Raw genomic sequence first — 15,506 nt, forward strand, 5'->3', positions numbered from 1 at the left:
AGTGACAGTGATCAGATAAATCCTTCGAAGATCGAGTCTGGATACCTGCGGATGGGTTGCCGATGATTTGACCCGGTGGATGGTCCTTCGTCCATATGTGTAGACGGGGTTGCAGATGATCAGCAGCTGTGGTAGAAGGAATGTCTTGAATATCGGAAGAATCTGCGGTTGGAGAGGGCAGTTCCCCCTGGACTTGAGAACAGCGTGTGGAATCATCTTGGACTATTGGAGCGAGATTAACATTTTCTTGAGCAATTGGTAGAGGTTCCCCCTGTATTGCTGATGGAAGTTCCACTCGAGCTTGAGAAGGTTCCCCCTGGATTATTGGAATTGAGAGAATTCTTGGGTCAGATATGGTGTCGATATTCTCCATGTTTTCATCATCCGAGTCCGAAGAAACGTTTGATGGTTGAACTCCTCTGCGGAGAGGGACTGGAGCTGCTTCTTCTAGTACTGGAATCTCGATGGTTGTCATATGATCCGGAGTTGAGTTTTCCCCCTCAACCGGCGAGGTGGAAGTGTTCAGTGATACATCATCGGATAACGTAGGACCAGATACTTCAGCATGTTGTATTTGGGATTCAGGAGACACAAGAACCTCAGATAGTTTAGCAGTCTCTATTGGGTCGAAGAGATCATCATAGTTCACTTCAACTATGTTTAATGGACCCGAAGAGTCAGGAACATCACATTCCAAGATTGCTTTGGTTTTGGTGGATGGAGCAGTGTTTCGGATGTAATAATCATCGAATTTTACATCAAAGCTTTCGACTATGAGCCTCGTACGTCTTATGAGAACCCTGTAGGCTACCTTGTTCGTTGACTAACCAAGGAAGATGCCTTCATCAGATTTTGGTGGAAAATTGTTGAGATGATCCTTGTTGTTGATCACAAAACATCTGCACCCAAATATATGGAAGAATTAGACATTAGGCTTTCTGTTGTTAAGGCCCTCATATGGTGTTTTTCTGAGACGGTTGCACACCATGCTTCGGTTCTGCACAAAGCATGTTGTGGCCACTGCTTCGGCCCAGAAGTAGAGAGGAAGGTTGGTAAAATTGAGCATAGATCTGGCTGCTTCTACCAGAGTGCGGTTCCTTCGCTCGACTACTCCATTCTGCTGAGGTGTGTATGGAGCTGAGAAATTGTGACTAATACCCTTGAAAACCAAGAAACTATTTAGATGATGATTAGTGAACTCGGTTCCATTGTCACTGCAGATGCGACGCACTGGTAGTTTGATTTGAAGTTCTATCTCCTTGATAAAATTGATGAGTGCCTACGGTGTTTCTGACTTGAGTCTAAGAAAGAAAACCCAAGTGAAACGTGTGAAGTCATCTACTATAACCAGTATGTATTTCTTGTGGTGAATACTGGCTACGGTGGATGGACCGCAGAGATCAATATGGAGAAGTTCCAGTGGTTCTGAGATTGAGGAGTCGATCACCATAGGATGACTTGCTTTGGCCTGTTTGCTACACTCACATGCAGGGCAGAGAATGTCATTGTGATACTTAAGAATAGGGAGACCTCTGACAAGTTCCCCTGTGACCAGATTGTTGATATACCGGAAGTTGAGATGAGCAAGCTTGCGGTGCCAGAGCCAGCTAACTTCGGATACAACTTTTGATAGGAAACATAGCTGCGGTTTGCCTATTATCAGAGAGACATCCAGAGGATACATAGTACCTTCGGATCTGGATTTGATTAGGCAAGTGCTCCTATCGCTTGTCATTATGTAGCAGAATTGGTCATCAAATTCAACCCGATGGCCTGCCTTACATAGTTGGCCAACATTAATGGGATTGTGTTTAAGACCTTCCACATAGGCGACGTTTTGGATAGAAAAGTTTCCAGTAGTAAGAACACCGTAACCTCGGATGATACCATTCGCATTGTTGCTGAATGTGACATTACCCCCATTGCAAACTGGCCTGAAATCCCGAAGGTACTCCAACCTTCCGGTAATGTGCAAGGAGCAGGCACTGTCGATTAACCATTCTTCTTCATGGTCCTCCTTGCACAAAGCCTGAGAATTACACGGTTAATTTAGGCATCCAAACTAGTTTGGAGCCTGGGGTAAAAACTGAGTTTCTGAATGATGCATGAACCGAGGTTGCAGGTACATGCTTTATGTCAACTTTTAAGCCTAGTCCTGGGTGTTTGTGAATTTTTGGAGTGTTGCGAGATTTAGAAAAGTTACGAGGTTTTTTATAAGAATCATATTTGACATGTGATGGACCTTTTTGACAAGCACACTGACATACAAAAGTTTTGTCCTTTACCCTGACATTTTGTGTGGTCAGCGGTCTAAATGACGAGGTAGACTTGTGACTGGTCCGAGAGTGGTGAGATCTGACATTGGTGCTGTTGGATTTTGAAAAGGTTTGTTTCGAAGAAGATTTAGCACGTGTAGATCTTTTGCATCTTTTTGTTGGGTTTGGTAAAATACCCTTCCACTTGTTAAAATTTTGATGTGATTTCAAAAGTGTTGGAGTGGGTAAGATACCCTTCCATTTCGGATCATCTGAGGAATAGATTTGAAAACCATTGTTATGAAAAGACTTTGCTTGTTTTTGGGTTGTGTCAGATGAATTTGGAATGGATTTAGAAATAGTACATTCCTTTTTCTTTGTTTTCATGACTGCAGAATTTTTGGGCAGATAATTTGGGAAAACAAATTTTTGTGGACTCCTAGACTTAGGAATTTTGACAAATTTCCTTTGTTTTGAAAGATTTTCCCGCTTTTTGCCACGAGATCGAATATCTTCTTTGAAAGCCTTTTTTGCTTCGGTTTTAGGAGAACCGCAGTCAGTGACATTCAGTTGCGGTTTCCTTGAAACATTGGGTATTTTTGAGAAATGAGGACTTGATTCATCCGAACTGGAGAGTTCAGGATTCAGGGAACATTGACCAACTTCAAAGTTTTCGATTAGTAATTCATGATGAATTGGTTGGATGGTCACGGTACTTTTGACTTTGGTCTACGGTTCGGAGCTTTGAACAATCGTAGAATAAGTCTGAGTGGGTATATTGGTGGGACAATTGATGGAAGGTAGATGGACAGAGTGCGGTTTATGACTACAGTAAAGGATACTACGGTCTGAAGGCAGTGAAGGGAAGTCCATTGAGACTTCGGGACCTTGCAGAACAATTTCCTCATCAGCAATTGATGAAGTCTGAGAACAAGGAAGAGTTGTGCTATCTATACGACTAGAAAATTCAGGGAGAATTTCTTCCATAACACAATTGTTACTCAGATCGTGAAGTCTACTAAAGTGAGTTTTGATATCTTTAGGAAATGTTTTGTTATTGACCGGAAACAAAAATTCACGGTCCGGAGGGACGTAGGGACAGTCCTTGTTGAATCGGGGTGATGAGTCCATTGCGATAGAGTACCCATTGGACCAACCCCAATTGTAAGTATTGTCAGTAGTCCCATTGTTAACAAGATTCTCGATGGCTTCACTTTCATTAAACAATTCTTCTATTAAAAGATTTAAACGTACAATTTCACTCCGAGCTAAATCTCTCTGGTTCAAAGCTATTTCTAACTGTGTTTCACTCAACATTTTTGCATCTTTCTCTAATATTAAGTGCTTTTCTAACATAGCCATTTTGAGTCTTTTGTTGTCCAAACGTCCTCTTACGTGAAACATCTCCTGGGACGCAATATTCTTCTCATCTAAAGCTTTGTTATAGTCTGTAAGGACGGCAACACAAGTGTCATTAAGGTTGTCTATGAAGGGCTGACAATCATGCATGTTATAATTTAGAGTTTGAATCATAAGTTTTACCTGTTCGACAATGCTGACTGTCCCATCTTTCGCCATGTAGCAATAATTCTTTTCCATCTTTGTAGAGCCATCCTCATCAGCAGTCGCTATCATACAGATCTTTCCCTTTCCTTTGATGCTACTGATGTCCTCGTCTTCATCCCCGGAGGACCAAACTTGATGGTCTCTTTTCACTTGAGCAACATACGCTCTTCTCTTTTCTTTTTCCTCCATTTCTTGAGCCATTCTGAGATAGAATGCTCTATCTTTTACTACATTTACCTTGTAGTCTTTGGAAAAATGATTCTCTTTGTTGCACTTGTGACATATCACAATATCACTTTTATCTTCTGAGGGAGTATCGGAGTCAGTGGTTTGGATGGACTGCGGTCCCTCCTTGGATTGAGTATTTTGAGACTGCGGTGGTGGGTAAGGTTTTTTAGTGAAACGAGAGTGATTGTTTTGAGAGTTAAGATTGCGGTTGAAAGGTGGCTTGTTATACTGCTGATTCTTTCGGAATGAAGGTGGTAATCGATTGAATTGTTGACTGCCAAGAGCAATTGCATTTTGAAATTCTTCTTCATCGTCATACTCTGAGTCTGCTTCATATGACTGTGGAGGGTAGTCATATGCGGTGGGGTATGATTGAGAGTGAGGTGATTGTGCTATGAGAGCAAGTGGACCACCGAAGTCTGCACAATCTTTGAGTACCGTAGACTCTTCAGCTTGCAGTTCACCGTAGAGCTTATAAAGAGACAGAGAATGAATTTTTCTATCCCCTTGAACAATCATTTTGGCAGTCGTCCAGTGTCTTCCTAAGCCGTTTAGAAACTGAAGATTTGTTTCATGGTTGCTTCGGACCGTGCCAGCATTGGATAGCTTTGTGACTATCAGATTGAATCTCTTAAAGGAATCTTCCAAACTTTCACCCGCATGAGCTTTAAAGTTATTAAACTCATTGAGTGCAGTAGTAAGCTTTTTGTCTTGAGCTTGTTCAGTTCCTTCATACAGCTTTTTAAGAACATCCCAGATCTCCTTTGCGGATTTGCAATTTATGATTATGTCACAGTTGTTAGGCGCAACTATACACGAGATCTCATAAAAGGCAATAGCGTCATTTTCAATTTTGTCAAGATCGTCTTTGGTGGGACGATTCATCGCTGGTTGACCTCCTCCTAGTCTTGTTGTGGCTCCATCGGTTTGTACCGGAGTTATAACAGGAACATGAGGCCCTTCTTCAATAGATCTCCATACGTCTCTTCCGAGTCTCCTCAAATATCTTTCCATTCTTTGAGACCAATGATGATATTCATTTGCGACAAGTATTGGTGCTCTATTCGAACCACCAACACAATTTGATACATTAAGAGATAATGCCTGTGCCATATTTCCTTGTTTTGAAAAGTTTTTTTTTGTTTTTTTTTTTTAAAAGAAATGAGCTTCAGTGGTATAGAAGGCTTTTTGAAACATAGAGTTTTGCTTCAATAGGCAACCACTATGGCTCTGATACCAATTGTTGAGAGAAAAACTTGAGACACACTTGAACAAACGTTAGAACAAGTATAGTTGCGGAATAGTTTATCTCAAAGGATCTAAAAGCTCAACAATAATAATAAGTTAGAGTTAGATAATTAGAGAGTTAGTTGCAGAAATGTAAGGAAATATAAATGACAGCAAATATTATATCAAGTATACACATAAGTTGATTATTAACAAGGAATGCATTCAGATCAAGTTAGTAAGTGAGATCAAACTTAGTGATTAAGTCAAGAATGACTTGCTCCGTAGGGAGATAATAATCAATTATATTTTAGTGAACTTTGAGAGTAAGAAGGAGATGAGAATAATAACAAAGAATATGAGATTGAAGATGCGAAGTGTTATCAGAGATATATTGAATAAGAAAGATTGAGCTCTATATATAGAGACTCAAGTACTACACTTGTTCAACTATCTATGAGTAGCCATGCAAGGCATACTGGGCAAAAGAGAGTATTCTAACAAAAGCAGATAAAGAGCTAAACTAGAAAAGCAAGATAGTGAACTGCGGATGATGATGACTTCGGATGGGGGTGCTGATCAGGGTTGACTGCGGATCTTGGTATGCTGCGGTAGACTTAGTTCAAGAGGGTCACTTATATGATTCAATAGGAACAATCTGAAGGATAGACTTTTGAGAAGAGGTTATATATGATTTATTAATATATTATAAGTTCTAATATATTAATATGAAATCATATTATTTAATTAGTGTTGGTCAAGAATTAATTTGGAATTAATTCTGTGATCAAAAGAGGCTAATTAAATATATAGCGATTGATTATGTAAATCATTCATTCTTATATATGTGTGGGCTTATGATCTGTAGTTCTTCATGTTGGGCTAAACCCATGTGGTAACCCATGGATACTCCATGGAGGTTTTAACCCATGGAGCATGAAGAATATGGAAGGTCATGCACATTAGGGTTTACATGGTGTAACCCTAATTAAGCCATACTATATAAGGACCCCTCTAGTTCATGAAATTGGCACTAGTGCATACACAAAGAGGGAAAGCCAATTTCTAGAGAGAAAGTAACCTCCTCTCAAGTTATTCCAATTGTTGGTGGTGTTGTGTGATTCCATTTGAGGTGAAATACTTGGGGCACTAAGATCTTAAAGGTTCAAGACTTCAAGCTACATCAAAAGGTATGTCATCTAACTAGAATTTTGTAGTATAGTTGCTTCATATATGCTAGTTAGGATGATGCTTTGGAATATTGAATATTTGCATGTATAATAGAGAAAACATAGATCCAAAGCACATAGGGTTTCATGTACACCATAGGAGTGTTAGAATGCTCAAAACCCAACAGTGGTATCAGAGTCTAGGGCTGTTTTCAATTATACTGGAAGCTGTTGCTTCAAAATCAACTTGTTTTGCTATCTGGTCAGGGGACTCGACGAGTACATTGAGTGACTCGACGAGTCCATTGAGTGACTCAACGAGTCCATGTGTAAATTCATCCAACTCGCCGAGTTGGTTCATGTACTCAACGAGTTGGAGCCCCTGACAACATACTTTCGAGCTTTAAGGCTGGAATTAGACTAGGATCATTACCCTAAGCTGTTTTTGGACTTATAAACCTGTTTTTGATGTGGTAATGATCATACTAATCCAATTCAAAAGATAATTGTTAAAAGTTTCATGTTTTGTATTAGTTTAATGGTTAGGCTAATTACATGAAAATTGTTTGATTGGAATTGTCTTGTTCTTATAAGTTTAATCTAGATCATGATTCTTGCTAGACATGTTTGTTAGTTCATTAGCTGATCTAAATGGCCTTTAATGGATTCCATAACTTGTCCTCAAGTTATGGAAAACCAAAATTCTTTCTTGTTTATGAGTCTTTAAAAAATCATGAGTTATGTATTTGAAGAGTTTTTTTCCATAAATTGTTTTATGACCTCCATAACTTGTCCTCAAGTTATGGATTTCAAGAGTCTCTCCATTAAAGCCATATTAAACTCATATGTTATGGATTCCAAAAGTTTTTGAATTGTTCAAAACTTGCCCTCAAGTTTTGGAATTTGTAAATGTAGAGTCTTCTTTTGACACATTTAATTCCAAACCCTAGAATTTTAATAGTTTAAAATTCAACCCTTATACTATTATAATATTAATAGTTAATATTTATATATATATGTATAAGAGTAAAGTCAATCTTACCGTTAGTAGGCCTCATTCACGAAGCCGATCTATAAGGGGGGTATAAGGTTACTGCCTATAAAATGGCAGTTTAATGGGTGTCTACTCTCACCCACTGCTTCCTTGACTGGTGGAGGGTCGTTAGCCGAACGGGTAGGATAGGACTCTAATTCGCCCTTCATTAAAAGTATAATGATAAATATAAAGTAACTAAACCTTATTAAATTCCCAATGTTAGTTACTTTAGGAAAATGTGAATTTTGTGCTAACCCATGAAATTGCACTTTGCACCTTGTTAAGTTGTTAGTGGAGCGCGTGTGGTTAACCGGTACACTAATATGGGACTGACAATGCGTGAAAAACGGTAGCTTGATGTTAATCATAGAGCAATGGAGCGTGTGTGGTTGACCGACACATTGATTAGGTGGTTGTAGCATTGGGTGTAGCAAGCTAATTTGCATGGTTATTCACACCTTGTTTGTGATCCTTGGCATCCCAGTCACAAACTTGAAGGGCACAATCGATATTTAAACATGCCATTGAATAGTTCAATGAATCTCAAAGGATCTAGGAATTTCTATTCATTTAAACCTTATGTTAAATTTCGTTTTTCATGGTGGAAATTGGTAAATCGTCATTTACATACCTTCAAATATTTTGTAGCTTGGATTACGACATCCCTCTTCCAAGTTATAAAATATTGTGTTGGGTCCTAGCCTTAATATTTGAAATTGGGTGTTATATTAAGGACTTAAATCAACTAACTTGAATTTCTCCCTTGTAGATGTCTAGTTCAGACAACTATGGTCTACCCAAATCTCTTGGAACAAGCTTCCCAATTGAAGATGATGTTCCACGATTGGATCGTGGAAATGGAAATCGTACTTCACTTCCTCCACCTCCTCCAATTATTCTCCCAGACCCACAAGCTCGAAGACTTGAAAAGTTTAAGATCACTCAAGCCCTATTGGATAGCAAACACAAAGATGGACGGCCAATGTGTGCACATGTCTTGGAGTTGAAGGCACATATTGACAGGCTAAGGATGTTGGGTGTCGTTTTCCCAAGGAAGTTGGTTGTTGATTGGATTCTTCAATCACTTCCCGAGTCATATAGTTAGTTCATTAAAGACTACTATGTGACAGATCATGACGTGACCCTTATGGATCTTACATTTTTGCTTATTGTTGCTGAATCTGCAATGATTTGGCGCAATGGTCAAGTAAATTTGATTGAAATATCCACATCCCTAGCTGACATGGGCAATGACATGGATATTCCAGAAATGATTCCTTCTTCTAAAGGAAAGGAATTGGTCATGGTCAAAAGTTTTGATCATAAAGGTAAGGCCAAAAAATGAGATTGTTCCATGTGCCATTCCCCATGAGCTTGTGTGTTTCTATTGCCAAAGAAAGGGACATTGGAAGCGAAGCTGCCCCGACTACCTGAGAACATTAGTCAGACTATAAGGTTCCGCTTCGGGTAAGTCTACTATCTAACTCTATTAAGTTCCTAATTGTTGATTCTTAATATATGATGTGACAAATTTGCATTTTGATGTTTTGTGGGATAAAGCAAAAGGAAGGAAGCTTAAAAGTAAGAGCATGCTAAATCTGATCGCGAATATGGATTTTAATCGCGTGGTTCGAAGATCGGATTTTTGAGCTGCTGCTTAGCAGTTATGATAGATTGCTAGGAAATATGTAATAACATGGTTTTCACTTGTAATTGCATTGTAAGGAAAGGTTTTTCCACATTTTATGAATAAATAAAATTTCTTTATTTTATATCATATCTCCTTGCAATGGCATTTGTGAAATTGATGTTTGTATGTTTCCATGTTAGCATTATGAATTTGATTCTTTTGTTTGGGGTAGTGTCATAATTTGCCAAATAAGGAAAGATTCTCATCATCCAAGTTTCAGTTGGATAGAAACTTGGAATCATGCAACTTGTATTGTGTGATGAATGAGATTTTTTCATCTTTGGAAAATTAAGACTAATTCTTTGATCACATGTATATGTGAGTCAAGTGAAGGACAAAGGGATCGAGTACACATTTTTGTGCGCTGGTCAAGTCCACCACAAATATCAATAACACTATTCGTCATGATTTTCTAAAAGTTAGTAAATATGGTTATGCTTACAAGTTTATGTGTAATTCTGAAACATTGGAAAATTTTCAATGTATGGCAAGACGAATGAGAAGAATCAAATTAGGCAGAAAGATAAAAGTTTCTCCATTCTGAAAAGATGGGAGAGTACTTTAGTATCGTGTTTTATGATCATCTTAATGATTATGAAACCATATCACAATTGATCCTCTAAGGACATCTTAGTGCTTTTGTATGGCTAAGAAGTTGAATCATGAATTGTTGAAATGGTTTAAATCAAAATGATGAGCCATGCTTCGTTCCAAAACAAGTCTTAGAGTCGTACTCCAAGATTATGCCTTGAGTGACATAATATTAAGAAGGTTTATAACACTTGTCAAATGTAGAGTAAAATATTTTCTACTCTTGTACATTTGAAATTGGTAAGTTGTGATGCTTTGGATAAAACAAAGACCAACTAAGACCAATTGTGTGAAGTGTTATTCTTGATAAGAATCCACAATAACTCTTATATATTTGTTTTGTCAAGGAATAGTTCTTGAGAAGAGAATCTTATATGTCAAGAGGACAGTGGGAGTCTTAAGGATCTTGTAAAAGTTTCAAGAACTAATCAAGAATAAAACCTGTTGTTAATCACTAGCACACGACTTAAGGTTTGTAACCTATCGTGTTGACATATTCTTGTTTATGTGCCTGTTCCTGTTGAATTGACTATGCATGTGAGTTCTATGAGTTCTCAATTGTTTGCATAACAACTCGGAAGCAATGGTAGGCATTGTGCTGCCAAGTGGCAAGAAATTAAGATTGAACAAGTTCAGTCCATATGAGCTTATCTTTGTCACAAACCTTGTCTTGTGATTATGGTTTTGACAAATTCACATGGATACGAACACATACACCATAAAATCTAAGTGTCATAAGGTTACTCTTCGATTCATGAAAATGATGGTGAGGAAACGCTTTCACTAAGTAGATTTTAAGGAGATAGCAGTTGTGTTATTTGCATTCTCAAATTCGTTTATGATTACGACATCCCTTTTCATAGTTCGAATTGTGAAAAGTGGCAAAAGGTCTAAACATTATGATTATGGCATCCCTCTTCATAATTGTTTAGACACACATGTGAGCTATCTAAGGAAAGGTGTATGAGTTTGAGAAGCCTATATAAAGTCTTATCAAAGCATCTTGTATCAGAAATCTGAACTTTGTTAAGAAAGTCAATAAAGTATTGATTTCTAGAAGTCCAGCTGATTTCTGAGTACATGTCAAAACTACTGGGAGCATAATCAATTATGGTAAATGTTGCAAGTTAGCAATGTTAATTATAGAAAACAAAAGTTTCAATTCGCTTTGAAAACTTGTTTAGCTATAGTTCAGGGAGAGGAATTCATACTTCATTTCATATCTAAAAGCTTAGATCATGAGTTTAATCAAATTTAGTCATATTTATGTTAATTGCGTTCTCAAAATTCGATTATGATTATGACATCCCTCTTTATAGTTCGAATTGTGAGAACATGGCAAATAAAAAATATTGTAGAAAAAGACTGGTCAAGTATCATCTCTTTATGTAAGACATCATGCCTCGTGTCCCATATGCTTCGGTTATAGGATCGATCACATGTGCTATAATACTTATCCATTCTAAATTTTCCAAATGCCTAGGGCATTAAGAGGGAAAAAGGGACTAGAACTGGATATGACTAAAATGATTAAGCAATTGTCGAGGACAATTTGAGGTTTACCGAAGATTGGTTACTCATGGACAGTTGGAAGTATAGCGTAAATTTATGGAAAGGACCATATTGACATATTCTGAAAAGAGGCAACTCTTGTTCAGAAGTGACAGTGAAAATGGGAATATGGAAATGTTTCCATAAGGTGGAATTTATTCATTAAGTCTGTGTTAAGATTAGAGAACTTAATGCAAGAAGGATGTTCAAAGGAGTGTACTTTGAACTTGAGACTTCGTTTCCATGGAATTGCTCTCCATTGGAATACTTTGTAATGTCTGTTGCCAAGTCTTTGTGACTTTTGTGCATAGTCATTACAAGGGGATCATTGCATATAAGTTTAGAATCTGACAGATTTCGGTAAATGGCAAGAATTTGGAATTCTTACATTTACAATAAGGATTTGGGATTGTGAAATGAGCATCATTGAAATGTTGTCAATTGATCTATTTCACAAAGTAAGGATCATAGACAAACATAGTGTGCATGCTTGGAGCATGGCATAACTATTGTTTAAAAAAACATAGTGTGCATGCTTGGAGCATGGAATGACTGTTGTTTCAATTCAAGTATTAATTTGATTATTAGAAACATTAAACATTGAATAATGAGTAATCAATATCACTTTGCATGTTTTGACTTACCGAATAACTAGGTTATTCAAACCATCCACACTCGATCATACTTTGGAAGTAGGTATTGAGGCAAGACTGTCATGAATGGGTCTGTAGTTTGTCTAGGTGTTTTAGACATAGTTGCAGCATTCATGAGTGCTCCTGGAATAAGATTCGAGTATTGGATTCAACCTACGCTCATTTGAATCACTTCATGGATTTTATCACGAGTGATCATGAGACGATAATATCTTATATTCTTGAAACCAAGACATGTGAGTTGTAATTTACAAGTCGGTTGCACATTGATAATATGAAAACGCACCGGTAACTCAGTGTTATAAAACATGTTGTTGTGTGTGATTTGATGAGTAAGTGAAAGCGAGCATTTGAGTCGAAGTTTATCCATTCCTTTTACACTTAGAGGGACAAACCCCTTGATGATTTAGCGATGACACCCCTAAGTGCTTGGCCAAGCCTGGACTGATTTGATTTGTTCAATTAGTCGGTCGTCATAAATCGGAAATCGGGAAACAATAGATGGACAGAGAGAATGATTTTAATCCATGTCTCAGTCCATATGATATCTAGAATCGAGGAATATATGATCCCTTATCTAATGGACATGTCATTGACTAGGTCAGAGTCCGACATCGGCTTTAAGAGCTATGATTGCTATTCGGGTTGCAGAGTCGTACTTGCAATAATAGTTATTAGACTTATCCAAGTAAGAGAGTGTTGGATTAGATGTCTAAGCCCATAACTATAATTGCTATGTACTTGACCCGAGAGTAGCATGGTCCATTTGGGCTGTATGGCACCGGAACAATCTGAAGGATAGACTTTTGAGAAGAGGTTATTTATGATTTATTAATATATTATAAGTTCTAATATATTAATATGAAATCATATTATGTAATTAGTATTGGTCAAGAATTAATTTGGAATTTATTATGTGATCAAAAGAGACTAATTAAATATATGGGGATTGATTATGTAAATCATTCATTCTTATATATGTGTGGGCTTATGATCCATAGTTCTTCATGTTGGGCTAAACCCATGTGGTAACCGATGGATACTCCATGGAGGTTTTAACCCATGGATCATGAAGAATATGGAAGGTCATGCACATTAGGGTTTACATGGTGTAACCCTTATTAAGCCACACTATATAAGGACCACTCTTGTTCATGAAATTGGCACTAGTGCATACACAAAGAGCGTAAGCCAATTTCTAGAGAGAATGTAACCTCCTCTCAAGTTATTCCAATTGTTGGTGGTGTTGTGTGATTCCATTTGAGGTGCAACACTTGGGGCACTAAGCTCTTAAAGGTTCAAGACTTCAAGCTACATCAAAACGTATGTCATCTAACTAGAATTTTGTAGTATAGTTGCTTCATAATATGCTAGTTAGGATGATGCTTTGGAATATTGAATATTTTAATGTATAATAGAGAAAACATAGATCCAAAGCACATAGGGTTGCATGTACACCACAGGAGTGTTAGAATGTTCAAAACCCAAGAATGAGCACAAGTGATACAAAAGTGTTTGAAGGATCTGTCTCCAAAATTTTCATGGACATTGACGATAGCAACAATGGTAGTCCAGAAAATGTTTCTTTGACCAATGGAAAGGGATCGGCCTAGGTCAAACCGTTTGACCATATGGTAAAGAGAAAGGCTAGTTCTGAGATAGTTCCATGTGCTAATCCTGAAAGGTTCATATGTTTCTATTGCCAATTGAAAGGACATTGGTTGCGAAACTGCCCAAACTACCTGAAAGATCTTAGAGATGGTAAAGACAAGTCGTATGACTCCACTTCAGGTACATCCATTATCTAACTCCATTATTTTATAAAGTTCCTATCTATAGATTCTTGATACGTGATTTGATAACCACATTTTGATATTTCGTAGGATCTAAGAGAAAGAAGGAAGCTTAAGAAGAGTAACTTGAATTTGATCATGAGAGATGGATTTCGGTCGCATGGTTCGATGATCAGATTTTGGAAGCTTTTGATTAGGAGTTATGATAGATTAATAGATTGCTTAGGAAATGTCTAGAAAAATTGTTTTCATTTTGCATTGTAAGGACAAGTTCCAATTTTTTTATTATTAATAAAAGTGAAATTTTGATTTATCTAGTTCGTTTACTTTATATTTCCTTATGATGGCATTTATGAAAATTGGTGGTTACATTTCTATTATTAGCAATGTTAAATGTGGATTTGATTCTTAATCATATTGTTTGTGGCAATGTCATGATTTACTAAGTGATAAAGAATTCTCACCCAAGTTTCAGTTGGATAGAAACTTGGAGTCATGCAATTTGAATTGCGTGATGTATGAGAATCTTGATCATTGGAAGATTATGATTAGTTCATTGATCACATGTTTATGTGAGTCAAAGTGAAGGACTAATGTAATCTACTACACATTGATGTGGACTATTTAGATCCTCCATAAAGGATGATAACTTTATTCATCATGATTTACTGATGTTTAAGTAAATATGTTTGTGTTTATAAGATTAAGCATAATTCTAACACCTTGAAAAGTTTCAAATAGAAGCGGAACGAATAAGAAGAATCTATTAGGCAGAGAGATAAACGTTTCTCCAATCTGAAAGGAAAGGAGAATACTTTAGTATCATGTTTTTGTGATCATCCTAATGATTGTGGAACTATGTCACAATTGATCCTCGAATAACATCTTAGTGTAATTGTTTTACTAAAAAGAGGAATCAAGTATTGATGAAATGGTTCAATCATGAGATGAGTCATACTTCATATCCAATTAAAATTTTAGAGTCATACTCTAGTAACTCCAAATCGTATCTTGAAGCTCGTTTCATACTAAGTAGGTTTATAACACCTCATGAAATGTGGAGTAATAATGTTTTCCTACTCTAGCACATTGGAATTGGAAGTTGTGATGTTTAGGATATAAACAAAGGATGAACTAAGACAAATTCATGAAGTGTTTCTTGTCGGGAATCCACATTAACTTTTGAATATGTGTTTTTGGCTTGTCGAGGATTATTCCTTGAGAGAAAAACTTATATGTCAAGAAGTCAGTGGGAGTCTTATTGATCTAGAAGATTTTTAGGAGTCGATCAAGAATAAACCTTTTAGTTTTCACTAGCACACGACCCGAGGTTGATGACCAATTGTGTTAAGTTGACAAATTCTTGTTTTTGTGCTTCTTCCAGCTGAGTTGGCAATTCTTATGAGTTCTATGGTTCTCATCTGACTACAAAAGGCAGAGCATGTTGGTCAGTAATAGTACATTGGTCAATGGAAGTGAGCTACTTAAACAACATGGAAGCACTGTGAAACGTACATAAAATGTGGTCCTAAAAATTCCATTTGTAATGATAGATAAAACAGTATTTGTCAATGACATACATAAACAAACACATACAAGTATCACATAGACAACATGTATAACAACCTGTCAAACATAGCAATAACCATACTCAAGTAATGATGAGATACGGGCCCCGCCCACACTCATCTGATCATGAGATACGGGCCCCGCCCACACTCACATTCCTAAACAACACATACAATCT

Source organism: Lactuca virosa, chromosome 9 (genome assembly GCF_052849685.1).
Source record: "Lactuca virosa cultivar CGN04683 chromosome 9, Lactuca_virosa_CGN04683_v6, whole genome shotgun sequence".
Taxonomy (NCBI): Eukaryota; Viridiplantae; Streptophyta; class Magnoliopsida; order Asterales; family Asteraceae; genus Lactuca; species Lactuca virosa.